Raw genomic sequence first — 13,229 nt, 5'->3', positions numbered from 1 at the left:
GGATCCCTTCTCAGGGTGTCGAGGGGGTGATCCTAGGTGATAGGTTCAGGTGATGATGAAGATTCGGTGGATTCAACATGATGATCTTAGAGCTGGAGTTGATATCGCTCTCTTATCCCTTTTGAAAATGGTCTTAATAGACGAGCTTCTGCTCCCTCCTGTTTACAAAGGAAAACTGGCTTTCCGCAAAATAAGCTCCACATAAAGCCTCACATACCCGCTTTGCTAACAGGTTGTACTAAGTCTTGCTGAGTCCCTGTACTCAGCCTTGCATGCTTTGTTTCAGAGGAAATTCTTCCAACGGATGGTGGCTTCTACCTCGACGTCGACGAGTAGTTCGGAGTTCCTCAGGCGGCAGCCTGAGACTTATGGGCTGGGACGTCGCCTTATGTTATGGCCTCTTAGGCCCTTTGCGATCTTGTTATCTAGATAACATAATTTGCTTTCCGTTGCTTGTTGAATTGTGGTCAGTGACCTCTGCGTGTAATAAATTTGGATCTTAACTCTGCTAAGAGTTGTAATATATTTGCTTTGAGTCGTAGAGTCACTGTTGTGTTACCGATTCTCACCCTGTAGGCCCTAGAGATCTAGGTTAGGCTTATTCCAGATGTGATATCTGGGTTTGTCTAGCCCTGACCTCCGGGGTCGCGACAAACTGTCAACCTGGGAACTGCACAGGGCTTGGCCGTACAATTCACCTCAATTTCACATCATTTCTCAACAACGGAGGCAGCCTCAAGCATAACCCCTATGACGTGTGTTCAGAGGGAACCCATACTAAGACGCATAAACTTCCAGTTAAGCCCTACCCATAATCAGGTATTGTGGGGGTACTTAATAATTGGAAAGGTATCGCATTCAAACCAACATCATTGTTTATCAAAAATCACCATCTTCTCTTGGTCATATTCACCTTCAAAAATCATTCAATGGAATGCATCATCATTCCAAGGTTTCAAATTCATTTCAAATTCACATTGTTCCTATCTAGAGTAGTCAAGTTTTATTTCATTAGCACTAGCTCTAAATCATGAGGGGTGCTACCTTGCTTTGCTTGATTGAGACTAATTCACTACTCTAGTAACCAATTTGTACTTTGACCAAAGTTAACTATAAAAGTAACTTATTTAGAAAACAAGTAAAACTTGTAAAGTAAAAACTTGGGATAGGCTTATGTAAGAAAAGGTAAGAATCATGGTGCCTTGCCCCAAGGGGCTTTGCACTTTGCAAGAATATTAGCTTGCCTTGGTAGTTCTCAAACTATTCCTCCTCCTCCTCTTGGTAGCAACCTTCTTCTTCGGCGTACTTTCCGGTGCTACCGTCTAAATTTGAATACGAGTATAATTACTCACTAATTCAATGGCTATTCCATACATCACATATAAACACACAAACTATTCTATGCACACAAATAATCTACTTAGAGTGCATTGGTGGTGTTGTTTAAATAGAATTCACTTCTTTGTATTTAATATGTCAATGATAGTTTCCATAGGGTTCTTGAGAAATAATTTCCTCTCATTGAAATCTTCTTAAAATTTAATTTCTCAAACAATCATATATGAACTCATATTGACCTAAGTCAAATGGTCATCATCATTATTTGGGAAAATGATTTAAATGAGGTAGATCACCTCATATCATTTAATACACCACATATGATTTAAATCTCAAGTAATTCATATAAGAGAGTTTGGACCAGAGGTACAAACATCTCATGAATTCATGTGAGACAAGTTTAAATGAAGTATAAGACTCCACATATTCTGCTTTAATAGTTTTGGACAATATCAACTAGTTAAACTAGCCATATCATCCATTAATTAAACTATGGCATGATCATGCAAGGTGACCACACCATTTTATTGCATAAACAATTAGTGTAAGTCAAATGTGAGCTATTAGAGTTGGAATTAATTTAATATCTATTTTGGTTGATTTTTAATAATTATTTTAATAGAGAAAAGTCCCTGCCTTGTTATTTTTATCAGATTAATTCTGCAAAGAATCTGGTCATGGGACCAGTGGCATTTGATAGATAATTTTACTAGCTTTCCAACAACATAAAGTTCATCAAATTTGGTTTAGCCAATTTAAATCTATTGAATTTCAAAGTGGCAGTAGTATTGAAATTCATTTGTAATTATTTAAACCAGATTTGAATTAAAAGGCCGGCGGGAAAACTAAATGGGCTCAAAGGTTTAAAAATGGCCCAAGGCCAGCCCAGCCACGGTCCAGTGCCGCGCGGGCTGCCTGACAGAGGGTCCCGCCTGTCAGTGGCTCACTAAACCCGAATCGGTATGGGCGAGTCTGGGGCGTTGGATTAGATCGAGGATCTACGGCCGTGGTTCATCGTCGTCTCCGACGAGAAGCCGACGATGCGGCGGCGACAGTAGGGGGTCGGAGGGCTTACGGTGGCTCCAGCTAGGGTTGGCAATATGCGTGACGAAGTGGTGGACGACGGCGAAGCGGCTGGTAGCAGTGGCGGAGCTCGAGGTGGTCTGGTTCGCCGTCAATTTCTGCAGGGCTTCCGCGGCAGCGATCTTGCGATTGGCCCTTCTCCGGCGTGAATCAGATGAACGGTGAGGTGGTTGAGTGGCTGTGAGAGGTGGGGAGTCTGGTGGTGTGCTTGGATCAGCAAGGGGAGCTCTCCTTTTATAGCGTTGCTTCGGTCATTGCGGGGCAGGGTGGCGGTCGACCATGGCGCGGTGCTTCCGGTGGCTGGTCGAGCTAGGCGAGGGTGTAGCGGTGTTCTACGTGTCCAGGCGAGGCGAATGGCGGCGACAGCTTGGTCGGGGAGGGCCTGGTTGTGTCGCATTGCTTCCAGGTCTGTCGCGCCCGCGGCGGAGCAGGGTTTCCTTCTCCGGCGGCGGTGGGCGCGGGTCGGGGTCTGGCGGGTGTCTGGCGGCGTCTAGGTGTCGTGGTGATGCTCAAGGCGTCGAGAGTGGGTCCAGGGCGAGCGCAGGGTGGCGGCGCGGCGCGTGGCTAGTGACGTCTGCGCGCCTGTCCATGCACGACGTCATCGGCATGGTGAGCGCGCTCTGGGCGCGCGTCGTCCGGCGTGTGTCATCGTCCTCCTCGACAACGGCGAGTGTAGGCGGCGCTAGGGTGGTGTGCTGGTGCGCTGTGGCGTGGTGGCCATGGCCAGGGAAGAAGAAAGGGAGGGGGGAGCTCGACGTGTGTGGCATGGCCGGCATGGCCATGCCCTAGCTTGCTCTCTCTCTCTCCCTAGCATGCTATTGGGCATTAATTTGGTTTAAGGGGACCAGGGGACAATGTAGATTGGATTTGGAGTAGATTAGGTTGTGTAGATCACTATTTGCAATAGTGGCAAATAGTGCCCAATTTTGTAATTTGCAAAAATATCCAAATTTGAAATAATTCAAAAGGTGAATCTATTTGAAATGTAAGTGTTTAAATAAGTTGTATTTGACCAGAGATGATTTGAGGTGGTGGTGGAAATTTAGAATTCAAGAATTGGCAAAAATTGGCTAAGTGGAGAATGTTGCATATGTTAAAAAGTTGTGACTTTGGATGAGCATTGATCATGATCAAAGATGATTTTGGCATGGTGATCTTTACCAAAGTTGTTCACCTTGATGTTGACTTTGAAATGGTGCAAAGAGTTAGCAAGAGTTGGTTTGAGAAAATTGAATGGCAATGGCTCAAAGTGGTGATCAGACTATAATTGTCACTTTTGACCATTATCATATGTGAGCTAGTTTTCCATTTGGAATTTATTTGAATTGTGCTTCTTTGATTCCAAAGGTTGTAATAAGTGTTTAATAACATTATACAACTAATGGTGAAGACCAAAATGGTCTAGGGTCAAAATTTATAAAAATGCCATAGGGCATATGTTAGGGTTTTTAGGGTTTTTCATTTAGTGGAATTTCTTCCTCCTTGATTTTATTGGGTTGGTGATCTTCATATGATCACATTAGGGTTTTAGAGCATATCAAATACAAGTAACCACAATCATCATGGCATATCAATCAAATGCACAAGTCCTATGCATGGTGCTATATGCAAATTAAAAAGTTTTTGTTGGTTTGAAATTTTGCTTTCTGGAATTCTCTAACTTTCTTTTTATTGAAATTTGGGGTGTTACAAACCCTTCCCCCTTACAAAAGATCTCGTCCCGAGATCGAAAAGAAAGTTAGGTACTAAAGAGATCTGGGTACTCCTTCTTCATCAAGTCGTCGCGTTCCCATGTGGCTTCATCCTCGGTATGATTGCTCCATTGGATCTTTAGAAACTTGATGCTTCGGGTGCGGGTGGTTCGATAAGCTTCCTCCAGGATGCGAATCGGCACTTCGCGGTACGTCAGATCCTTGTTGATATCCACCGATCTGTGATCGATGTTCTTGAACACTTCGGTCTTCTCCGGGACTTCAAGGCACTTCCGGAGGAGTGAGATGTGAAACACGTCGTGTACAGCCGACATCTCTTCAGGCAACTCCAGTTGGTAAGATACTTCTCCTCGGCGGCTGAGGACTTTGAAAGGTCCGACATATCGGGGTGCAAGCTTTCCTTTCAGTTGGAATCTCTGCATTCCTTTCAAGGGGGATACCTTGAGATAGACGAAGTCTCCGATCTCGAAGGTCATCTCCCGACGTCTCTTGTCGGCGTAGCTCTTCTGTCTAGATTGGGCAGTCTTGAGATACTCGTGAATCTTGTGGACTTTCTCTTCGGCTTCACGAAGAACATCTGGGCCAAAAACTTGGCTTTCCCCGACTTCCGACCAGTTCAGGGGGGTACGGCACTTCCTTCCGTACAAGGCTTCAAAGGGGGCCATCTGTAGGCTGGCTTGGTAGCTATTGTTGTAAGAGAATTCTGCGTAAGGTAGGCAGTCTTCCCACTTGGATCCGTATTCCAGTACACATGCTCTAAGCATGTCCTCCGGCTTACGGTTTACTCTCTCGGTCCGTCCGTCGGTCTGAGGGTGATAGGCGGTGCTGAAATTTAGGCGAGTGCCTAGTCCTTCATGCACTTTCTGCCAGAACCTTGAGGTGAACTGTGATCCTCTATCTGACACTATTGATTTGGGGGTTCCGTGTAGGGCGACTATTCTGGAGATGTATAGTTCTGCTAACTTTGGGCCTTGGTAAGTGGTTTTGACGGCGATGAAATGGGCGACTTTGGTCAATCTGTCGACCACTACCCATATGGAGTCATTGCCTTTGCTGGATTTGGGCAGTCCGGTGATAAAGTCCATTCCTACGGAGTCCCATTTCCATTCTGGAATCTGGAGGGGTTGTAACAGTCCGGCGGGTCGTTGATGTTCTGCCTTGACTCTCCGACGGATGTCACACTTGGCGATATAGCTACCGATTTCTCTCTTCATTCCGTGCCACCGAATTGTTCTTTCGGGTCTTGGTACGTCTTGGTACCTCCGGGTGGATTGAATAAAGGGTGTCATGGGCTTCTTGCAGGATGACTTGTTTCAAGTCGAGTCCGATGGTACGCAGAGACGTTCTTTGTACCAAAGAACTCCGGCTTCGTCTACGGTGAATCCGGGGGCTTTTCCCGTGGCTATCTCGTTTCTTGATTCCATCGATGCTAGCGTTGTCCTTCGGGCTTCCTTGATCCGGCTAACCAAGGTGGGTTGCGGTTCTATGCTGGCTAGGAATCCTTCACTAACAAGTTCAAGTCCGAACTCGTTCAAACTCTTGATGCAAGTCTGGGCTGTTCAGTTGCGAGTATGGAGTTCAACTGGCACGGCAGTCGACTCAAAGCATCCGCTACCACATTGGCCTTTCCGGGGTGGTAGTGAATCTCCATGTCGTAATCCTTGATCAATTCGATCCATCGGTGTTGTCTCATGTTTAACTCCTTCTGGGTGAATATGTATTTGAGGCTTTCGTGGTCGGAGTAGATTTCGCATCGATTACCCATGAGGTAATGACGCCAAACTTTCAAGGCTAAGACCACAGCGGCAAGCTCGAGGTCATGGGTTGGGTAGTTCTGTTCATGTTGCTTGAGTTGTCTTGAAAGGTAGGATACAACCTTGCCTTCTTGCATAAGCACGCATCCAAGTCCAGTCTTGGAGGCGTCGCAATATACGTCAAAGGGCTTTGCGATATCCGGCATGATCAGGATTGGGGCTGTTGTCAGTCTACTCTTGAGCTGTTGAAAGCTCTCTTCGCATTTGTCGGTCCACTCAAACTTCCTGTCCTTCTTCAACAGTTGGGTCATTGGTCGAGCGATGCTCGAAAAACCTTCTACAAATCTGCGGTAGTATCCGGCTAATCCAAGAAAAGCGCGGACCTCGGTTTGGGTGGTGGGGGCTTGCCATTCCATAACAGTTTTGATCTTGGCGGGATCTACGGCAATTCCTCCTGCAGACAAGATGTGTCCCAGGAATCCAACTTCTTCCAACCAAAACTCACACTTGCTAAACTTGGCATATAACTTGTGTTGTCTAAGGGTTTCTAGGACAATCTCCAAATGCTGTTCATGTTCCTCTTCGGACTTGGAGTAGACGAGAATGTCATCGATGAAAACAATGACAAACTTGTCCAAAAAGTTCATGAAGATCTTATTCATGAGATTCATGAAATAAGCGGGGGCATTGGTCAGTCTAAACGACATGACGTTGTACTCATACAACCCATATCTGGTGGTAAAGGCAGTTTTCGGAATGTCGGTGGCTCGGATCTTCAGTTGGTGGTATCCAGTTCTAAGATCTATCTTGGAGAAAACTTTGGATCCGGTGAGTTGATCAAACAAGTCTTCTATCTTGGGTAGGGGGTATTTGTTTTTGATGGTGACATCGTTAAGCTTACGATAATCCGTACATAAACGATTTGCACCATCCTTCTTGTCCACAAACAAGACGGGGGATCTCCAGGGGGATGCACTCGGTCTAATCAGACCTTTGGCCAACATATCATCTATCTGCTTCTTCAGCTCCACAAGCTCGGTTGCGTTCATGCTGTAGGCTCTCTGGGCTATGGGTCCAGTTCCGGGAATTAACTCGATGATAAACTCGATATCCCGATCCGGGGGTATACCTGGTAGATCATCCGGAAACACATCAGGGTAGCGACAAACGACCCTGATTTGATCCAGAGTTGGCTTGGATACACTTTGGTTGCAGGTAAATTTTCGGGGTAGTTTTTCAGAGACGTGCTCTACTACGATGCCGGTGTTGCTAGTCATGGTTATGGCTTTCTTGGCACAATCTATCAATCCATTGTGTTTTGACATCCAGTCCATTCCTAGGACAACTTCCAAACCTTTGGTTCCAAGTATGATTAGATTGGCATAGAAATCTACATCATGGATTTTGATTGGTACATTTTTGCAAAATTTTCTGGGCTTTGGTGGTTGATCCGGGGATTTGAACTATCATAACATGCTTCGGATCGAGGGGTTGAATTTTACTTGTTGATGCAAAGTCTTCGGTGACAAAAGAATGATATGCTCCGGAATCAAACAACACTCGGCAGGGATGTGGTTGACGAGAAAACATACCCCAGTACAACATCTGGTGCTTCCTGGGCTTCTTCGGCGTTCATGTGGTAGAGGCGGCCGTTGTGGTTATTGGGGTTGTTGGGGGCGAACTTCTTGCCGGTGGAGACACGGCGTTGCTGCTGAGCAGGTGCAGCGGTGTTGCCGGCGAGCTTGGCAAGACGCTTGGGACACTCGTTGGAGTAGTGCCCCACTACACCACACTCATAACAAGTGATGGTGGTCTTGTCCTGCTTGTTCGCAACGGGCACGGCATTGCTTCCGGTTCTGGGAGCGGTGGTGTTGGTGTTGTTGTTGTTGTTGTTAGGGGCTCGGGGTGGAGCGCGGTTGTAGTTGCTGTTGTTGTTGTAGTTGTTGTTGTAGCCTCCTGACTTGGAGTTTCCTCCACTCCGGTTCTGATAACCGGGGCGCGAGTTCTGCATCGGGGGCTTGTTGTTTCTCGGAGTGAAACCTCCGCTTGAGCTAGGGTGAAACTTCTGGGGGTGGCTTGATCCACTTTGATTCGCCATGCGGCGCTTGCGGTTCTCATTGGCTTGGTTCAACTTGCCCTCCATCTGGATGGCGGAGTCGACAAGGGCTTCAAGGTCGGCGAAGGGGATGTTGACGAGGACAGTCTGCATCTCATCATGCAGTCCGTTCAGGAATCTCTCCTTCCTCTTCTCAACAAGGTGTCGGTCTCATCGGGGGCATACCTCGACAAGTGTGAGAAAATTGTCGCGGTATTCAACCACCGTCATGCGACCTTGTTTCAGTTCACGGAACTCATCCCTCATCTTCTTGATAAGACCCGGGGGTACATGGTACTTGCTGAACTTGAGTTTGAAATCCTCCCAAGTCAGGAACTGACCTCCGTTCATGGCACGGGTGCTTGTCCACCAAGCGCGGGCTGGTCCAGCGAGATAGTGAGTGGCGAACAAGACTTTCTCGTTGGCCTCCACTCCGGCTACCTCCAGATTGTTCTCCATAGTCTGGAGCCAATCGTCGGCGTCGAGGGGTTCCTCGGTCTTGCTAAACACCGGGGGATTGGTGTTTTGAAAGTTCTTGAGTTTGGATCCGGGGTGGTCATGATTTCCAGGACCCTGATTGGCAATGTTCTGCAGGGCTGTGATGTTGGCTTGACGTTCAGCTCTTTCGGTCTCCCTGTCGGCAAGCAGGGTTTGCAGCAGTTGCATCATCGCGTCGTTGGTGCGATTGGGAGGGGCCATCTGAAGATATAGAAGATCATGAGATGAGAGGGAACATTCTATGGTTCATTTTGGTTAAGTTTGAAAACATTTGAAAACTTGTAATCTTTTCATGACAAACATAACATTCATTCATTCATTCAACACATAGTACAAACTAACACACACATACTCTAATGGTTTTAAGAACCATTCTCATGCTACGATACAAAGGACGGGATACAACTCACACCTACATACGTGAAACTAGTGCAACTACTCCTCATCCTCGACATCGATCGGGACGTAGTCGTCAGGTCCTGCTTCCAGGAACTCGTAGTCCTCCTCCTCGGTGAACTCGTCCTCCTCAAAGTCGTCGTCGTCGCTCAGGAAGGCTCCTCCTCCCTGAAGGTCGATGCCTCCGTCGTCATCCTCCAGCTCTCTGATCTGATCCTCCTGGGCCTTGACAGTGGCCTCAAGTGATGCTATCTTGGTGCGAAGGCGCACAATCGTAGCCTCCTTCTTGGCACGCTGCTGGCGAAGGCTCTTGCGGTCGTTGTTGAGTAGCTTGATCGCCTCACCCTGCTCGATGATGTGAGCATGGGTCTGGTTCGCGTAAGCGCGAGTGGCGTCGAGGTCCTTCTGAGTCTGGTAGAGCATGAAGTCCGCTCAGCGTGGTGCCTCAACTCCGGGTGCGGCTGCAGCTCCATGGGCACTCCCATGGCATCACGCCTCACGAGATGCGCGTAGCACGATGCGAGGATGCGCACCACGTTCTGTCCACAGAGGCGCGCAAGTGCCTCCTGAAGGCCACGTGCGAGTCTGTCGAGCCAGTTGCTCTCGCGAAAGGAGAAGAGGATCCTCTCCGAGGTGGGAGGCTCCATCTTGCCCCTCAAGTCGGTAGTGATCACCCACTGCAACTCTCCTCCGGGCGTGTCGTCCAACTGAACCCCGTGGAACTCAGGGTGTGGGCGCCCAAGGAAGTCAGAGACGGCGTTGAGGTCGTTCTCGAAGATCAAGCTCCCTCCGTTCCCAGTCTGATAAAACTTGGTGTTGATGGGTTCATTCGGCTCCATCTGAAAGAGAATTGGATGAGTACTTTAGAGAGTGCAAAGTGTGGCAAAATTTTAAGTTGATTCAAATAAGATAGAGCATGATTCAGCAAATTTTGGCAAAGTCTCAAAGACAAGAGTGTAATAAATTTTCACAAATATTTTCTTCCATTTGATTTCAAAGTTAAGTTTTTCAGAACGCCCATTCTAACTAAGGTCTTCTAAGGTCAAACAATGGCTCTGATACCAACTTGTCAACACCCGGATTTTTAAGTCCGGATGCCTATTATGTCATACATCGCAATCCCAGGAATATTGTTGTTGCGAGAGGCATAATAGTTAAGTATCACAGTCATCATTCATTACAAACCATAAGTCTTACAAATTTGGAATCACATGATCCATATTACACGAATAGTTGATCTATCGATCAACGAACAAACACAAATTCATAGTTCATAGCGGAAGCGTAAGATACAAGGACTCTCTAGTCCACAGGCCAACGCTTGACGTCGAAAGACTCCTAGTTGTCGTAGGCGTCCTGCTGGTCGTCTCCTTGTTCATCTTCATACTCTGGCCATTTGAATAGCCAGGGACAAAGCTGTGAGAACTTTAAGTACTCGCAAACTAATACTAATGTAAGTGCTAGACATTCTAGTATGGTTTGCTAAGCTCTAGTTTATTTGCATAAAGCTAGTTTTAGTTCACAAAGTTTGAGAAAAGCTTATTCAAGTGCTAACTAACTCAAGTGGGAACATTAGTGTCATTCCCACCATTCAAGTGGTGATTTCAATTCAATTCACCACAAGTCATTTCACCATCACCTTTCAACATCATTTTTCAAAGATATGACATCGGAAACCGTATGGCCTTTCCAACCGTCCGTAACCGTGGACGCGGCTATTCGAATAGGTTTACACTCTGCAGAGGTTGCACACTTGTGCCACAACATTTGATTTCATCCGTCGGGATTACCCCGAATCATCGTAACACAGTACGCGGATCATCAACCATAACCTTTCACTTACAAACCCTAGTATGAGCACCTCTCCCCATGAGCTTGGCCTCCCAGTGAAGACCAACTATCAACCTGGGAACTGCACAGGGCTTGGCCGTACAATTCACCTCAATTTCACATCATTTCTCAACAACGGAGGCAGCCTCAAGCATAACCCCTATGACGTGTGTTCAGAGGGAACCCATACTAAGATGCATAAACTTCCAGTTAAGCCCTACCCATAATCAGGTATTGTGGGGGTACTTAATAATTGGAAAGGTATCGCATTCAAACCAACATCATTGTTTATCAAAAATCACCATCTTCTCTTGGTCATATTCACCTTCAAAAATCATTCAATGGAATGCATCATCATTCCAAGGTTTCAAATTCATTTCAAATTCACATTGTTCCCATCTAGAGTAGTCAAGTTTTATTTCATTAGCACTAGCTCTAAATCATGAGGGGTGCTACCTTGCTTTGCTTGATTGAGACTAATTCACTACTCTAGTAACCAATTTGTACTTTGACCAATGTTAACTATAAAAGTAACTTATTTAGAAAACAAGTAAAACTTGTAAAGTAAAAACTTGGGATAGGCTTATGTAAGAAAAGGTAAGAATCATGGTGCCTTGCCCCAAGGGGCTTTGCACTTTGCAAGAATATTAGCTTGCCTTGGTAGTTCTCAAACTGTTCCTCCTCCTCCTCTTGGTAGCAACCTTCTTCTTCGGCGTACTCTCCGGTGCTACCGTCTAAATTTGAATACGAGTATAATTACTCACTAATTCAATGGCTATTCCATACATCACATATAAACACACAAACTATTCTATGCACACAAATAATCTACTTAGAGTGCATTGGTGGTGTTGTTTAAATAGAATTCACTTCTTTGTATTTAATATGTCAATGATAGTTTCCGTAGGGTTCTTGAGAAATAATTTCCTCTCATTGAAATCTTCTTAAAATTTAATTTCTCAAACAATCATATATGAACTCATATTGACCTAAGTCAAATGGTCATCATCATTATTTGGGAAAATGATTTAAATGAGGTAGATCACCTCATATCATTTAATACACCACATATGATTTAAATCTCAAGTAATTCATATAAGAGAGTTTGGACCAGAGGTACAAACATCCCATGAATTCATGTGAGACAAGTTTAAATGAAGTATAAGACTCTACATAATTTGCTTTAATAGTTTTGGACAATATCAACTAGTTAAACTAGCCATATCATCCATTAATTAAACTATGGCATGATCATGCGAGGTTACCACACCATTTTATTGCATAAACAATTAGTGTAAGTCAAATGTGAGCTATTAGAGTTGGAATTAACTTAATATCTATTTTGGTTGATTTTTAATAATTATTTGAATAGAGAAAAGTCCCTGCCTTGTTATTTTTATCAGATTAATTCTACAAAGAATCTGGTCATGGGACCAGTGGCATTTGATAGATAATTTTACTAGCTTTCCAACAACATAAAGTTCATAAAATTTGGTTTAGCCAATTTAAATCTATTGAATTTCAAAGTGGCAGCAGTATTGAAATTCATTTGTAATTATTTAAACCAGATTTGAATTAAAAGGCCGGCGGGAAAACTAAATGGGCTCAAAGGTTTAAAAAAGGCCCAAGGCCAGCCCAGCCACGGTCCAGTGCCGCGCGGGCTGCCTGACAGAGGGTCCCGCCTGTCAGCGGCTCACTAAACCCGAATCGGTATGGGCGAGTCTGGGGCGTTGGATTAGATCGAGGATCTACGGCCGTGGTTCATCGTCGTCTCCGACGAGAAGCCGACGATGCGGCGGTGGCAGTAGGGGGTCAGAGGGCTTACGGTGGCTCCAGCTAGGGTTGGCAATATGCGTGACGAAGTGGTGGACGACGGCGAAGCGGCTGGTAGCAGTGGCGGAGCTCGAGGTGGTCTGGTTCGCCGTCGATTTCTGCAGGGCTTCCGCGGTGGTGATCTTGCGATTGGCCCTTCTCCGGCGTGAATCAGATGAACGGTGAGGTGGTTGAGTGGCTGTGAGAGGTGGGGAGTCTGGTGGTGTGCTTGGATCAGCAAGGGGAGCTCTCCTTTTATAGCGTTGCTTCAGTGCTGCGGGGCAGGGTGGCGGTCGACCATGGCGCGGCGCTTCCGGTGGCTGGTCGAGCTAGGCGAGGGTGTAGCGGTGTTCTACGTGTCCAGGCGAGGCGAATGGCGGCGACAGCTTGGTCGGGGAGGGCCTGGTTGTGTCGCATTGCTTCCAGGTCTGTCGCGCCCGCGGCGGAGCAGGGTTTCCTTCTCCGGCGGCGGTGGGCGCGGGTCGGGATCTGGCGGGTGTCTGGCGGCGTCCAGGTGTCGTGGTGATGCTCAAGGCGTCAAGAGCGGGTCCAGGGCGAGCGCAGGGTGGCGGCGCGGTGCGTGGCCAGTGACGTCTGCGCGCCTGTCCATGCGCGACGTCATCGGCATGGTGAGCGCGCTCTGGGCGCGCGTCGTCCGGCATGTGTCGTCGTCCTCCTCGACAACGGCGAGTGTAGGCGGCGCTAGGGTGG

Source organism: Lolium rigidum, chromosome 2, assembly GCF_022539505.1.
Source record: "Lolium rigidum isolate FL_2022 chromosome 2, APGP_CSIRO_Lrig_0.1, whole genome shotgun sequence".
Taxonomy (NCBI): Eukaryota; Viridiplantae; Streptophyta; class Magnoliopsida; order Poales; family Poaceae; genus Lolium; species Lolium rigidum.
This window is presented reverse-complemented; position numbering follows the sequence as displayed.